Source organism: Triticum urartu, chromosome 5 (assembly GCF_003073215.2).
Source record: "Triticum urartu cultivar G1812 chromosome 5, Tu2.1, whole genome shotgun sequence".
In the NCBI taxonomy this organism is placed as follows: domain Eukaryota; kingdom Viridiplantae; phylum Streptophyta; class Magnoliopsida; order Poales; family Poaceae; genus Triticum; species Triticum urartu.
Genome location: NC_053026.1, coordinates 13,643,135 through 13,660,111, shown reverse-complemented (window position 1 = coordinate 13,660,111; position 16,977 = coordinate 13,643,135).

Here is a 16,977-nt window from a genome sequence, read left to right as displayed (position 1 = left end):
GCTACTACGCGGCAATTTGAATCTTTGGATTGGCGATGCAGCCATGTGCCACAGAATGTTTACTGTACTTGCTAATATCTGAACGGTCGAGTAAATAGCTAATGCTTGGATATTCTATATTAGTACAAAGTGAGAATAATTGATATTTGTGTTTTGCACTCCTACACAAAATTGCAGCTGGGCGTCTCTGTGAACAAACATGACGGATTGCATTCAGAGCTGATTTTTTTTGACCGGAACGACAGGTGCTCTGCCTTTTCATTATAATAGGTGAAAAACTATACATACTGAGAGTTTCAGCAAGATTTTTTTTCAAAAGTAGCATATTTTTTATAGCAATTTCGGAAACTAGCAGTGTCGATACGTTATTTGCAAAATTAGCAGCCCGTCGATCAACGGTTGGCCAAAGTGGACCTTTTCGGCCTGCGGAAGCCTGAAGTGACGTCTTCGGTTAAGCCAGGCCGAAGTGTGCGCGAACTGGGCCGAAGACGGGCCTCTTCGGCCAGCCAGCGACCGAAGACGGGCCTCTTCGGCCAGCCAGCGACCGAAGTGGTCTTCGGCTAACCAGTGGCCGAAGAGTTACGGATAAGGCCCGAACGGGTCTTCTTTCTCCTCTCGCTGTTCTTGCTCTGTCTCTCTCGTTCCTCTCTGTACATCGCCCCCCCTCGCTGATCTCTTCGTTTCTCCACCTATTTTCGAATCCAAAGCACAAAAACGGTAGATTGTAGCCATCTCCACCGGCCTACGGTCATTTTTTCCCAATGGGATAGCTATTTGTGCGTACAAGTGAGGTGGAGTCATGATGGGGTGAGGAGGAGGAGAAGCCATGGTGGGCTGAGGAGGAGGAGGCGGTTTGGCTGGTGAGGAGGAGGTGCAGCTTCGTGCCGCCGAGGGGGTGGCGTTGGTGTTGTCTGTTGGTGCAAGTTCTTCGTGAGGTGGCCACACGCGTCGAAGGTATAATAATCACGCGTCACATTTTATTAGTGTTAATTGGTTTGCGTTGGCATTTTAGCGGATAGTTAGTGTAGCCGGTAACAATTTGTTCATTGCGATTAATTAGAAGGTGGCAATGTCTGACAGTTGAAAATGTCTGTATCAGTAAATTTGACTGTTTACTATGGCCCTGGTAATGTTCGATATAATGAGTTGGGGGTTGATCTTAGCGAGTTTAAAAATGGCGTCATGACACTTTCAGACCCGGACAAAGTGGACATTAGACAGTTGAAGCACTGGTTGACTGCTAGTTTTGGGTTGGATTCTGAAGTATGTTCCGTCAGTATTCATGCGTTGTGGACCAAATCCTGTAAAAATGTCAAGTGGGAGTTGATGCCGATAGATAGGAGCCAGCATTGGTTGACCCTGTTAAGTCGTTACCGAGACCGAAGAATCCACCCATATGTCCTAGTGCAGCCAGTGGCGAAGGAGGAGAATACTGTACAACTCCATGTGGGGCATGAACCCGTCCAGGGTAGTCGAGTTGCTAAGGAGATTCATTTATCCGGGTCACAGCCACCGGATGTGGATCCTAGCCAAACCAAGAAGGAGTCAGACTACATGTTGGACAATGTTTGTGGTCATGATACTGGGCAGAATATTCAGTCGATAATATTAGCTGGTTCTGGTGTTGCTGATGGGGATGAGGAAGGCGATGAAATGCAGAGGGTGATGGAGGAAGAGGACGAGGATGGATATGCGGAGGATCTGGATTCTGAAAATTCTAAGGATGAAGTGGAGGTACCGATTCCTTCTGCATGGAATCAGGACATATCCACCGGCCTTACTGTGAATGATGGCCATGAGACTCCATGGCAATATAATCTGAACCAAGTCCAGATAGGGGCTATGTTTGATACAAAGAAAAAAATTGAAGTATGCAGTGATAAAGTGGGCTATGTCTACTCAGAGGGTTTTCCGGACAGACAGATCAAACCCAACAAACTATACCGTGAAGTGTGTTGAAACAGGTTGTCCTGCGAAGGTCCACGGGCACGTACCGAAATATAACATCCACTGGGTTGTCACGAATGTGGTCCCACATAATTGTGTGAGGAAAAACTTGTTGGTTCGTTATCCAAACCTGACTTCAACTCTCATTGCGCAACTCATGTATACTGAGATAGTGGAGAAAAAAGATATGGAAGCAAAACACATCCAGACACCAGTGAAGGTCAGATGGAATTATAACATTCCTTATGGGAAGGCTTGGAGGGCTAAGCAGAAGGCTATGGAGGAAAGGTTTGGGACGTTCTTTGACTCATATGATAATGTTGTCCGTCTCCTGGATGTACTGAAGGAGAGGAATCCCGGCACTTATGTTAACGTACAACATACAAGGTTGCTGAGTATACCAGGTTTCAAGGTGTTGAAACGAGTATTCTTCTCTTTCGCTATGTGCATTGAAGCTTTCCGGCATTGTCCTCCTGTGATGTTTGTGGATGGTACATTCCTGACTGGTCAGTACAAAGGGCAAATCCTGACTGCCATTGGTGTGGATGGAAACAATCAAATCATTCCACTTGCCATGGCATTTGTGGAGGGTGAGAACTTTCTGAGCTGGGTGTGGTTCTTTCGGCAAGTGAAAATTGCCATCGAGAAGGATCGACCAAACGTGTGTGTCATTCATGATAGGCATGCTGGTATATTGAAGGCTGTGAAGACACTAAGGAATCCAACAGTAGACGAACCAACACCTTGGAAGGATTTGTAGAGCCAGTGGTGCATGCGCCATCTTGGGGCTAACTTTTTCTCACAGTTCAAGAACAAGAGGTTGATGAACTTGTTTAAAAAATTGTGCAAGCAGAACCAGGAGCATAAATACCAATTTATTTGGTCAAAACTTGATGAGTTTACTAAGAAGCAGGTCCGTGCCAGGAAGAAAATGGAAAAAGATCAACAACAATTAGCAACACTCATGGCGGAGCTAGAGGAGCCAGTTGGTCTTTGTGACTTGCCAGCAATTGACCCTCCTAATACTAAGAGAAAGAAGGGGAGGGCAATAAAGGATTTTTCAGAGTGGATAGAGAAAGAGCCTCTATGTGGGTCTGAACAACCACCGTTGCACTACGGTATTCGCTTGCGCCATTGTTTCAGATGAGACTGAGGCTACATATGTTTGGTTGCTTAACACGTTCTTGAAAGCTAACTGTCAGAAGAGGCCCAAATCTGTAATTACAGATGGAGATGCAGCGATGATAAGGGCTATTAGGAAGGTGCTTTCTGACGTGTGGCATCGTCTATGTTCATGGCATATTGAAAAGAATATGCAGAAACACCTCAACCACAAGTCATTGAAGGAGTTTAGGGCATTATTGTACTATGCCACTACACATAAGGTTTTTGAGGAGAGATGGGCCGCGTTTGTGCGCAAATGGCAGACGGAGAAAACGAAAACATGGCTCCATAGGATGTACAGGAAGAGGACGCTTTGGGCTGCATCATATTTGTCTGGTGGGTTTTTCCTTGGTATGCGTAGTAATCAGAGGAGTGAGAGTCTGAACTCCAGCCTGCACCTTCATCTTGACTATGGTATGACGATCGTTGACATGATTGTACACTACGAGAATTGTATTGTTCACCTCCGTGAGAATGAAGCTTATGATGACTACACGGCCTCACAGACTCTTCCAGTAACAGTGACTGAGTGTCAGGCCATTGAGTCGTATGCTGCGAAAGCATTCATGCAGACAAACTTTTATATGTTGCAACAAGATATGAAGAAGGTACAGGAGCTTGAGGTAATTGATAGACTGACAGGGACCGATAGTCAGAGATTTGTGGTTGCGTGGAAGAATAACAGGGATCACAGATTTAATGTGGACTATACGCCAGGTAACTCGGCAGAAACTATAAAGTGCAGTTGTCGAAGTATGACTCGCAAAGGGCTTCCTTGCAAGCATATTATTCATGTATTGAATGCACTGAACTTACCTGTGATACCCAAGTGTTGTGTCCTGCGAAGATTCTCAAAAAAAGCACGAGCTGGACTGCCCGTGAAGCGCACCAGCGATTTGTTTGCGTGGGGTTGGTCGAGTGGTGAGGACAGAGCTAGATATAGTGAGTTGACCATCAAATCTTCAGAAGCATGTCATGTCGCATGCAGTAATCCTTTCTTATTCGACAAGTTGATGGCAGCTCTAGATGATATTATAGTGAATAAGGACATTCAGGGAAATGAAGATGATATTCAGCGAAGCTTCATGAACAATAATCCATTTGAGCCTAACCGAGATCATATTCTACTTCGTGATCCAGTAAAGGTTTCCACCAAGGGCGCACCTAAGCAGAACAGTAGAGGTCACGGTAAGGGTGGCCCAGATGTGACAAAAAATGAGAGGCCTAAAGCATTTGACGAGAAATCTGGACGAAAATGTAGCATATGCAGCGGCTCAGGTCATGACAGGAGCACATGCAGCAAAAATGAAGAGTATGTCTATTATTTGCTTATGTCAGTTTTGTTGTTTCATTAACGGTGCATTGATTCTCATATTTTTTGTATGCAGCAACTGGGCTTGAACAGAGAAGGTGAGGACGGTGCATCTGTTTTACTACTTCCATTTGTACGTAACTGTATGTCTTTTTGCTTTGTTTATGTTAGTTCCGTTGATTCATCTACCGTACATTGATTCTTATAATTTTTTATTTATTCTATCCAGTAGCTGGGCTTGAAGACTCAAGTGAAGAAGATGCAAGTGTTTTACCTCTTCCATTTATATGAAAAACATTTGTTAAATTTATGTTTGTGTTGAGTATTTTATATGTGTGAAACAAGATTATTGCCTACAGAAGACCGTTGTTATTTGAGACTTGTTATTTTCTGTCCACTACAATAAAATTACTGTGGTGACAATTGTTATGTTGAGACATCATTGTTGTTGATATAAATATTCACTATTCATTGTTTATATTATGAATTCTGCATGTATTTACTACAGTCCCGTCGGCTGTCAAATATATTAAAATAAGAGAAGTACTCTGCGAACCGTTGTTGAAAAAAAATTGAAAAAAATGCCCCCCCGTCTCCACAGCGTGTCTTAGTAAGCCCGTCGTTATCAAGCCCAACGGGCGACTACAACAGGCGTTTCGAAGCACGTCGTGGAAACCAGGCCCAACAGGGCAGCATCGACGCGACACATCGACGGGGTAGTAATCAGAGGAGTTCAATGTGCCGATGGGAGCTGAGTATATAAACTGGTCGTTGTCGCCTTCGGCCAGCGAGGTGGGACTAAACTAGTTAGTTTCCCTGGCGCGGCGTCTCAGCGAGGGTAACTGGGCCGGCCCACGGCGCGTCGAGCCGTCGAGAAGACCGCGCCGTCCATTGCCTTTTTGGGCCGGCCCACGTCGCGTGTGGCTGTGTCCACGTCGCCCCGCGGCCGACGCAAGTTTAGTCCCACCTCGCCGGCCGAAGGGGACGACGACCAGCTTATATACTCAGCTCCCGTCGGCACATTGAACTCCTCTGATTACTACCCGTCGATGTGCCGCGTCGATGCTGCCCTGTTGGGCCTGGTTTCCACGGCGTGCTCCGAAACGCCTGTCGTAATCGTCCGATGGGCTTGATAACGACGGGCTTACTAAAACACGTTGTGGACGGGCAGGCAATTTTTTTATGTAAAATATTTTTTACGCATTTCTAAACTAGACTAACACCCAGTGTGCTGTAAACCAAGTTTTTGCTAACAAAGTAACACGCAGTGTGCTGCCATAGTTTAGTGTACAAAAACTTAACGACGACATGATTACATGATTACATATAACTATTCGGCAACAAAAAAATCATGTAAACAAAAAAAGACTGATTATATAATATTTATGAAACAAAATATCATGTGGACATAAAAAACATTTGGAAAAGTGCCGAGTCTATTACATATAACTATTCGGAAGCAGAGTCTATTACATAAAATTTATAAGCAAGTGCACAAAGCGTTTGGAAAATATAGTCCTCCAGTACCACCCAATCACATGCAAAACTCCTCCGTGCCGCATTTATTTCTTCTTCTTTGATATCCGAATAACTTTGTTTTTCACTTCATCAAGCTTGTTTCTTTCCGAAAAGATAAGTTTGCGCAATCATTAACTCTCTCGAATCATCAATTGAGCTCTGAAAAAAAAATGGTGTTAGCACAACGTTCATTGTACATCGTAGTCCAAACATGACTTGCGTACCTGTGAAATAAGCCTGTCCATTTGTCACCATCCCAATATTGAAAGCATCGAAGGAGAAATATTCCACACGAATTCCTAGTGCATACAATTTACGAAGATTAAATATCTACTGTACATACAAGACCGACATTCTGTCAGAGTAAGAACTCACCCATCATGTTGTTTTGGCATGTCATACGTTTTAATAGGCCAATTGGAAACATCCGGATAATTCATAATTCCGGTTGCATTTGCTTCTTGGATATCTTCTGCTAGTTGTTTTCTCTAAAGATATAATAAACATGGTGGAAAGAATGTCATTCAGTGTACTAAAGAAAACGAATGTTACCAAATGCACATTTGAAAGTTAAACCTACCAGGTCCTCAACGAGTTCTCTAGTAACACTGTCAAGTTTTTCGGTCATCAACGAGTCAAAAACCTGAAACTCTCTCTTCCCGCTATGCATGACGACAATAATCCAGTGATTATTTTGCTTGTTTAGAGGAATGTAAGTCTGCATCACAAGGACCATAAAACACAATCATCACATACTATCGTATGTATGTATCGTGTTAACAATCAAACTTACCTTTGATTTTTTGAAATACTCGTCCTCACATCTGTTCACGGGTCCATTACTATGCGACTCTGCTTCATAATCGTTACCGGCAGTCTTCTTTCCGGATCTAATGTGAAGCAACCAATGTATCCTCCAAGTTGTCAACATGAAACGATCATCATTAACTTTGTCGACCAAAAATGATGAGTATGCATTAATTACCTATAAATATTGTGTTAGATTTAACAATGGTATTTTCGAATCAATTGTAAAACAATATATGAAATTAACTTACGTCGCCACTTAGCCACTCATGGTTAATAATCTGACAAGCTCTCCGCACAGTGAGACCTTCTTCCATGCCATCATTGAAAATTTCTGTTTTGGCATGTTTTTGTGAATGCTCATGCGCGCGCACGTACTTGATGGACGCTTTCACCACATCATACTCATCACCAGATTTGTTAACACCACCATTTTGGAACAATTCTGTAACGCACAACTCAAATAATTATAAACGCAAATACATAAATAATTATTACGCAATAACAATTAGAAACACAAAAAACTTACTTCCTTTGGCAGAACGTTTTGCACGTTTGTTCGGTTTAGGGACCACATAAGGAGACTTGACATGTTGTGATCCTTTGCGCTTGTGCCTGCCAGTAACCTCCTCCACTTCCTCTTGTACTCCTTGAGAACCAAGCAACGCATGCGATGCGATTTCATCCGTCTCTAAAGATGTGGCAGCTTTTTCATCTGATACTTCTTGTACTTGGATAGGATCATCCATATCACCCCTGAAACTATCGCAGTACTCAGGTGTGCAGTAAAAAGGTGTGTTTCCACTAGAAGTTACATCAATGCCGTCATCATCCTTTTGCAAATTCATTTTGGAAGGTGTGCGGAACCGGTCTGAATCATCTTTTTGATATACAAACTCTTTTTTCGGACGTCCACCATCGTTTGAAGACTCATTAATGCCTCCGTACAGATTTTCTTCGTCCTCTTCCAGGTTACTGGGTTTGTAGGAGACGCCGGTTTTGTTCAGTTTCTCAATCATCCTCTGCAAGAAAACATTTCATCTTAGTTCTTCAATTCAGTGATGGACATTAAAGTGACGTGCTCAAGTGTTACCTGTGCGCATAACTCTGGCAAATGAAGCATTTCCTTCCGAAGCTCATTCATCTCACTCAAAATCCGGTCCATAGTAGGCTTCTGGCTCGAAGCCTCCGAGGTACTGCCCTCTTTCCTCGTTCCAGTAACGTTAGATTTTTTGCTACTAGCTTTCTTGGTTTTTTGAGCTTCTTCTTCTGCAATTTTTTTTCAGCCTATACTCCTCTGTAATGTTGTCATCAATCTACAAGTGCAACAAGAGAATTATACATACAAACCATATGCACACTTTACTTTATTTCATAAATGTAAAAAAAACATGATTACTAGGATTACCATCCCAACACCATGACCATATTCATAGTCGTATTTGTCTCTTCTCACAGCCATATCTTCCGTCCAGTTCCTCATCAGTGGGCTCAACAATGCCAACGGATCATATTTTGGACCGGTGATTGGTTGCACCTTCTCGCAGTATAGGTACTGCAAAACACATAAACTAATTAAATTACATGTTCTTCCGTGACATTTTATAACAAAAGTGTTGAAATTAATAAATACAACGTACTTGCAAAAGGGCGAGGTTCCCCTGGGGCCACTGCCTAACATGGCCGTCCTGCAGAAGCTTACCAATCTCCGATAAACAGAATCGTGAAGTAAATGCATTCCAGTTGAACTTCCTTATCAACTTAATATTTTGCACTAAGGCATAGTATTTTTTCGGAACGTATTCATGAGACACTGGAGCAATTATAGTTCCTAAGAGAACTAGAAATGTCATCCGAATAAAGTCATCATCAGTGCTCTTATTCTTCACAATCTTTTCTATGAGATCATCAATCATGATCTTACCATTTTTCTTGCTAACAAAACTAACAAGTATTTTTTTGGTTGCTTTTTCTCCTTCAGTACTAAGAAACCCAAAAACATCCACTCCATTGTTTTTCCAACCAAATATGGAGTACACATCATCAGGCCTTAGTGAAATAAGAGCTTTACGTCCAGCAGTACTTTCAGAACTCTCTTCAACCATGAATTTTTTGCTACTCGGATTGTAACCTTGGAGTAAAAAGTGAAGCAAAAAATCACGCATCTTTATCGATGGTATTCTAAACATGCCTTGCATATCCGTTTCATAAAACCTAAATTTCTGACTGGGTGACAGTTTGTCAACTAGGCTAACCCACTTTTGAACAGAACATGGAATCACACCGTCGATATTCATACTGCATCAAATAGATTTCTGTCACATACCATCATACTGCTATGAGCCTCGTCGTATAAAAAACTGGAAAAAAACTTACACGACGGCGACGGTGGGAGAGGCACCGGCGGCGTATAGAGGGCGACGGGTCAGGGCAGGGCAGGCCGGCGCGGCCGCACCGGCGCCGTTTTGGATTGTGGAGCGACGGGCGTCGTACGCTGGCAGCACGTGCAGATCGCAGCGGCGGCGAGACGGGCTGACATAGAAGGAAAATTTGCATGCACGTCGGCTAACGACGTCGCCCGAGCGCTGATTGCGGCGTCGTTGTTAGTGGGACGGCCCCATGCACGCATGCGCGTCAGTTAGCGAGACGGCCGGCGTTTTTTTTGTGCAGGGCCTCATTTTCTTTAACTAAATAAAATAGGCACATTTTTTTAACTGTATCAATTTTTTACCTTAACCAATTTTTTTTAACTTAGCCAAATGTGCCCAATTTTATTAACTTAATCAAATAGGCTCTTTTTTTAACTTAGCCAAATGTGCCCAATTTTTTTCCACGTGCTACTGTGCCCTAGCAGGGCACGCACGCAAAAATTTGTCCCGTTTCGAGTCCGTATGGATTTTCTACGATTTTCTGGGCCGAAAACCCAGAAAATACTGCCCGGACGTGACGCAACGTGCGTTCGTTGTCGGATTTCGTTCATTTTGGCCGTGGGGTGCCCGGGTGGGGCCCCACACGCGCTGGCAAAAGTTGGGTGCAATCCGTCAAACCGCTCATGTACTTGCTATGGAAGGGGGTGGTTTCGGTATGGCTGGAGGGGACCCTCGGTCGCACGTCTCCGCTTCGCATCCGCCAAACGTGCCCAATTTTTTTCCACGTGCTACTGTGCCCTAGCAGGGCATGCACGCAAAAATTTGTCCCGTTTTGAGTCCGTATGGATTTTCTACGATTTTCCGAGCCGAAAACCCAGAAAATACTGCCCGGACGTGACGCAACGTGCGTTCGTTGTCGGATTTCATTCATTTTGGCCGTGGGGTGACCGGGTGGGGGACCACACGCGCTGGCAAAAGTTGGATGCAATCCGTCAAACCGCTCAGGTACTTGCTGTGGAAGGGGGTGGTTTCGGTATGGCTGGAGGGGACCCTCGGTCGCACGTCTCCGCTTCGCATCCGCCAAACGTGCCCAATTTTTTTCCACGTGCTACTGTGCCCTAGCATGGCACACACGCAAAAATTTGTCCCGTTTTGAGTCCATATGGATTTTCTACGAATTTCCGGGCCAAAAACCCAGAAAATACTGCCCGGACATGACGCAACATGCGTTCGTTGTCGGATTTCGTTCATTTTGCCCATGGGGTGCCCGAGTGGGGCCCCACACACGCTGGCAAAAGTTGGGTGCAATCCGTCAAACCGCTCAGGTACTTGCTGTGGAAGGGGGTGGTTTCGGTATGGCTGGAGGGGACCCTCGGTCGCACGTCTCCGCTTCGCATCCGCCAAACGTGCCCAATTTTTTTCCACATGCTACCGTGCCCTAGCAGGGCACGCATGCAAAAATTTGTCCCGTTTCGACTCCGTATGGATTTTCTACGATTTTCCGGGCCGAAAACCCAGAAAATACTGCCCGGACGTGACGCAACGTGCGTTCGTTGTCGGATTTCATTCATTTTGGCCGTGGGGTGCCCGGGTGGGGCCCCACACGCGTTGGCAAAAGTTGGGTGAAATCCGTCAAACCGCTTAGATACTTGCTGTGGAAGGGGGTGGTTTCGGTATGGCTGGAGGGGACCCTCGGTCGCACGTCTCCGCTTCGCATCCGCCAAATGTGCCCAATTTTTTTCCACGTGCTACTGTGCCCTAGCAGGGCACGCACGCAAAAATTTGTCCCGTTTTGAGTCCGTATGGATTTTCTACGATTTTCCGGTCCGGAAATCCAGAAAATACTGCCCGGACGTGACGCAATGTGCGTTCGTTGACGGATTTCGTTCATTTTGGCCGTGGGGTGCCCGGGTGGGGCCCCACACGCGCTGGCAAAAGTTGGGTGCAATCCGTCAAACCGCTCTGGTACTTGCTGTGGAATGGGGTGGTTTCGGTATGGCTGGAGGGGACCCTCGGTCGCACGTCTTCGCTTCGCATCCGCCAAACGTGCCCAATTTTTTTCCACGTGCTACTGTGCCCTAGCAGGGCACGCACGCAAAAATTTGTCCCGTTTCGAGTCCGTATGGATTTTCTATGATTTTCCGGGCCGAAAACCCAGAAAATACTGCCCGGACGTGACGCAACGTGCGTTCGTTGTCGGATTTCATTCATTTTGGCCGTGGGGTGACCTGGTGGGGGACCACACGTGCTGGCAAAAGTTGGATGCAATCCGTAAAACCGCTCAGGTACTTGCTGTGGAAGGGGGTGGTTTCGGTATGGCTGGAGGGGACCCTCGGTCGCACGTCTCCGCTTCGCATCCGCCAAACGTGCCCAATTTTTTTCCACGTGCTACTGTGCACTAGCAGGGCACGCACGCAAAAAATTGTCCCGTTTCGAGTCCGTATGGATTTTCTACGATTTTCCGGGCCAAAAACCCAGAAAATACTGCCCGGACATGACGCAACGTGCGTTCGTTGTCGGATTTCGTTCATTTTGGCCGTGGGGTGCCCGGGTGGGGCCCCACACACGCTGGCAAAAGTTGGGTGCAATCCGTCAAACCACTCAGGTACTTGCTGTGGAAGGGGGTGGTTTCGGTATGGCTGGAGGGGACCCTCGGTCGCACGTCTTCGCTTCGCATCCGCCAAACGTGCCCAATGTTTTTCCACGTGCTACTGTGCCCTAGCAGGGCACGCACGCAAAAATTTGTCCCGTTTCGAGTCCGTATGGATTTTCTATGATTTTCCGGGCCGAAAACCCAGAAAATACTGCCCGGACGTGACGCAACGTGCGTTCGTTGTCGGATTTCGTTCATTTTTGCCGTGGGGTGCCCGGGTGGGGCCCCACACGCGCTGGCAAAAGTTGGGTGCAATCCGTCAAACCGCTCAGGTACTTGCTGTGGAAGGGGGTGGTTTCGGTATGGCGGAGGGGACCCTCGGTCGCACGTCTCCGCTTCGCATCCGCCAAACGTGCCCAATTTTTTTCCACGTGCTACTGTGCCCTAGCAGGGCACGCACGCAAAAATTTGTCCCGTTTCGAGTCCGTATGGATTTTCTACGATTTTTCCGGTCCGAAAATCCAGAAAATACTGCCCGGACGTGACGCAACGTGCGTTCGTTGTCGGATTTCGTTCATTTTGGCCGTGGGGTGCCCGGGTGGGGCCCCACACGCGCTGGCAAAAGTTGGGTGCAATCCGTCAAACCGCTCAGGTACTTGCTCTGGAAGGGCGTGGTTTCGTATGGCTGGACGGGACCCTCGGTCGCACGTCTCCGCTTCGCATCCGCCAAACGTGCCCAATTTTTTTCCACGTGCTACTGTGCCCTAGCAGGGCACGCACGCAAAAATTTGTCCCGTTTCGAGTCCGTATGGATTTTCTACGATTTTCCGGTCCGAAAATCAGAAAATACTGCCCGGACGTGACGCAACGTGCGTTCGTTGTCGGATTTCGTTCATTTTGGCCGTGGGGTGCCCGGGTGGGGCCCCACACGCGCTGGCAAAAGTTGGGTGCAATCCGTCAAACCGCTCAGGTACTTGCTCTGGAAGGGGTGGTTTCGGTATGGCTGGACGGGACCCTCGGTCGCACGTCTCCGCTTCGCATCCGCCAAACGTGCCCAATTTTTTTCCACGTGCTACTGTGCCCTAGCAGGGCACGCACGCAAAAATTTGTCCCGTTTCGAGTCCGTATGGATTTTCTATGATTTTTCGGGCGAAAACCCAGAAAATACTGCCCGGACGTGACGCAACGTGCGTTCGTTGTCGGATTTCGTTCATTTTGGCCGTGGGGTGCCCGGGTGGGGCCCCACACGCGCTGGCAAAAGTTGGGTGCAATCCGTCAAACCGCTCAGGTACTTGCTGTGGAAGGGGGTGGTTTCGGTATGGCTGGAGGGGACCCTCGGTCGCACGTCTCCGCTTCGCATCCGCCAAACGTGCCCAATTTTTTTCCACGTGCTACTGTGCCCTAGCAGGGCACGCACGCAAAAATTTGTCCCGTTTCGAGTTCGTATGGATTTTCTATGATTTTTCGGCCGAAAACCCAGAAAATACTGCCCGGACGTGACGCAACGTGCGTTCGTTGTCGGATTTCGTTCATTTTGGCCGTGGGGTGCCCGGGTGGGGCCCCACACGCGCTGGCAAAAGTTGGGTGATCCGTCAAACCGCTCAGTACTGCTGTGAAGGGGGTTGGTTTCGGTATGGCTGCGGGACTCGTCGCACGTCTCTGCTTCGCATCCGCAAACGTGCCCAATTTTTCCACGTGCTACTGTGCCCTTAACAGGGCACGCACGCAAAAAATTTGTTCCCGTTTCGAGTCCGTATGGATTTTCTAAGATTTTCCGGGCCGAAAACCCAAAAAATACTGCCCGGACGTGACGCAACGTGCGTTCGTTGTCGTATTTCGTTCATTTTGGCCGTGGGGTTCCTGGATGGGGCCCCACACGCGCTGGCAAAAGTTGGGTGCAATCCGTCAAACCACTCAGGTACTTGCTGTGGAAGGGGGTGGTTTCGGTATGGCCGGAGGGGACCCTCGGGTCGCACGTCTCCGTTCGTCCGCCAAACGTGCCCAATTTTTTTCCACGTGCTACTGTGCCCTAGCAGGGCACGCACGCAAAAATTTGTCCCGTTTCGAGTCGTATGGATTTTACGATTTTCCGGGCCGAAAAACCCAAAAAATACTTGCCCGGACGTGACGCAAACGTGCGTTCGTTGTCGGATTTCATTCATTTGGCCGGGGTGGTGCCCGGGTGGGCCCCACACGCGCTGGCAAAAGTTGGGTGCAAATCCGTCAAACGCTCAGGTACTTGCTGTGGAAGGGGGTGGTTTCGGTATGGCCGGGAGGGGACCCTCGGTCGCACGTCTCTGCTTCGCATCCGCCAAACGTGCCCAATTTTTTTCCACGTGCTACTGTGCCCTAGCAGGGCACGCACGCAAAAATTTGTCCCGTTTCGAGTTCGTATGGATTTTCTATGATTTTCCGGGCCGAAAACCCAGAAAATACTGCCCGGACGTGACGCAACGTGCGTTCGTTGTCGGATTTCGTTCATTTTGGCCGTGGGGTGCCCGGGTGGGGCCCCACACGCGCTGGCAAAAGTTGGGTGCAATCCGTCAAACCGCTCAGGTACTTGCTGTGGAAGGGGATGGTTTCGGTATGGCTGGAGGGGACCCTCGGTCGCACGTCTGTGCTTCGCATCCGCCAAACGTGCCCAATTTTTTTCCACGTGCTACTGTGCCCTAGCAGGGCACGCACGCAAAAATTTGTCCCGTTTCGAGTCCGTATGGATTTTCTATGATTTTCCGGGCCGAAAACCCAGAAAATACTGCCCGGACGTGACGCAACGTGCGTTCCTTGTCGGATTTCGTTCATTTTGGCCGTGGGGTGCCCGGGTGGGGCCCCACACGCGCTGGCAAAAGTTGGGTGCAATCCGTCAAACCGCTCAGGTACTTGCTGTGGAAGGGGGTGGTTTCGGTATGGCTGGAGGGGACCCTCGGTCGCAGATCTCCGCTTCGCGTCCGCCAAATGTGCCCAATTTTTTTCCATGTGCTACTGTGCCCTAGCAGGGCACGCACGCAAAAATTTGTCCCGTTTTGAGTCCGTATGGATTTTCTACGATTTTCCGGTCCGAAAATCCAGAAAATACTGCTCGGACGTGACGCAATGTGCGTTCGTTGTCGGATTTCGTTCATTTTGGCCGTGGGGTGCCCGGGTGGGGCCCCACACACGCTGGCAAAAGTTGGGTGCAATCCGTCAAACCGCTCAGGTACTTGCTGTGGAAGGGTGTGGTTTCGGTATGGCTGGACGGGACCCTCGGTCGCACGTCTCCGCTTCGCATCCGCCAAACGTGCCCAATTTTTTTCCATGTGCTACTGTGCACTAGCAGGGCACGCACGCAAAAATTTGTCCCGTTTCGAGTCCGTATGGATTTTCTACGATTTTCCGGGCCGAAAACCCAGAAAATACTGCCCGGACGTGACGGAACGTGCGTTCGTTGTCGGATTTCGTTCATTTTGGCCGTGGGGTGCCCGGGTGGGGCCCCACACCCGCTGGCAAAAATTGGGTGCAATCCGTCAAACCGCTCAGGTACTTGCTGTGGAAGGGGGTGGTTTCGGTATGGCTGGAGGGGACCCTCGGTCGCACGTCTCCGCTTCGCATCCGCCAAACGTGCCCAATTTTTTTCCACGTGCTACTGTGCCCTAGCAGGGCACGCACGCAAAAATTTGTCCCGTTTCGAGTCCGTATAGATTTTCTACGATTTTCCGGGCCGAAAACCCAGAAAATACTGCCCGGACGTGACGCAACGTGCGTTCGTTTCGGATTTTGTTCATTTTTGCCGTGGGGTGCCCGGGTGGGGCCCCACACGCGCTGGCAAAAGTTGGGTGCAATCCGTCTAACCGCTCAGGTACTTGCTGTGGAAGGGGGTGGTTTCGGTATGGCTGGAGGGGACCCTCGGTCGCACGTCTCCGCTTCACATCCGCCAAACGTGCCCAATTTTTTTCCACATGCTACTGTGCCCTAGCAGGGCACGCACGCAAAAAATTGTCCCGTTTTGAGTCCGTATGGATTTTCTATGATTTTCCGGGCCGAAAACCCAGAAAATACTGCCCGGACGTGACGCAACGTGCGTTCGTTGTCGGATTTCGTTCATTTTGGCCGTGGGGTGCCCGGGTGGGGCCCCACACGCGCTGGCAAAAGTTGGGTGCAATCCGTCAAACCGCTCAGGTACTTGCTGTGGAAGGGGGTGGTTTCGGTATGGCTGGAGGGGACCCTCGGTCGCAGGTCTCCGCTTCGCGTCCGCCAAATGTGCCCAATTTTTTTCCACGTGCTACTGTGCCCTAGCAGGGCACGCACGCAAAAATTTGTCCCGTTTTGAGTCCGTATGGATTTTCTATTATTTTCCGGTCCGAAAATCCAGAAAATACTGCCCGGACGTGACGCAATGTGCGTTCGTTGTCGGATTTCGTTCATTTTGGCCGTGGGGTGCCCGGGTGGGGCCCCACACACGCTGGCAAAAGTTGGGTGCAATCCGTCAAACCGCTCAGGTACTTGCTGTGGAAGGGCGTGGTTTCGGTATGGCTGGAGGGGACCCTCGGTCGCACGTCTCCGCTTCGCATCCGCCAAACGTGCCCAATTTTTTTCCACGTGCTACTGTGCACTAGCAGGGCACGCACGCAAAAATTTGTCCCGTTTCGAGTCCGTATGGATTTTCTACGATTTTCCGGGCTGAAAACCCAGAAAATACTGCCCGGACGTGACGCAACGTGCGTTCGTTGTCGGATTTCGTTCATTTTGGCCGTGGGGTGCCCGGGTGGGGTCCCACACACACTGGCAAAAGTTGGGTGCAATCCGTCAAACCGCTCAGGTACTTGCTGTGGAAGGGGGTGGTTTCGGTATGGTTGGAGGGGACCCTCGGTCGCAGATCTCCGCTTCGCATCCGCCAAACGTGCCCAATTTTTTTCCACGTGCTACTGTGCCCAAGCAGGGCACGCACGCAAAAATTTGTATTCATATATTTTAATTTTGTTATTCATATATAAAACAAAAAATATAACAAATTCTTGTATTCATATATGTTAATGAAATTAAAAATATTCTCTGATTCATAAATGTTAATGAATTTAATAATATTTCAGAAAATGTTAATGAATTAAGATATATCACCTTTTTAATTTTTTTTTGTTTTTTATTTGTTGTATTTTTTATTTCAAAATTTCAATTTTTTCATCCACCGGATTTACTATATGGACATATTTAAACAAAATCTGAACATTTCTAAAACACTTTATAAACATTTAGATACACTTTTTATTTTTTATTTTATGTGTTTTCATGAT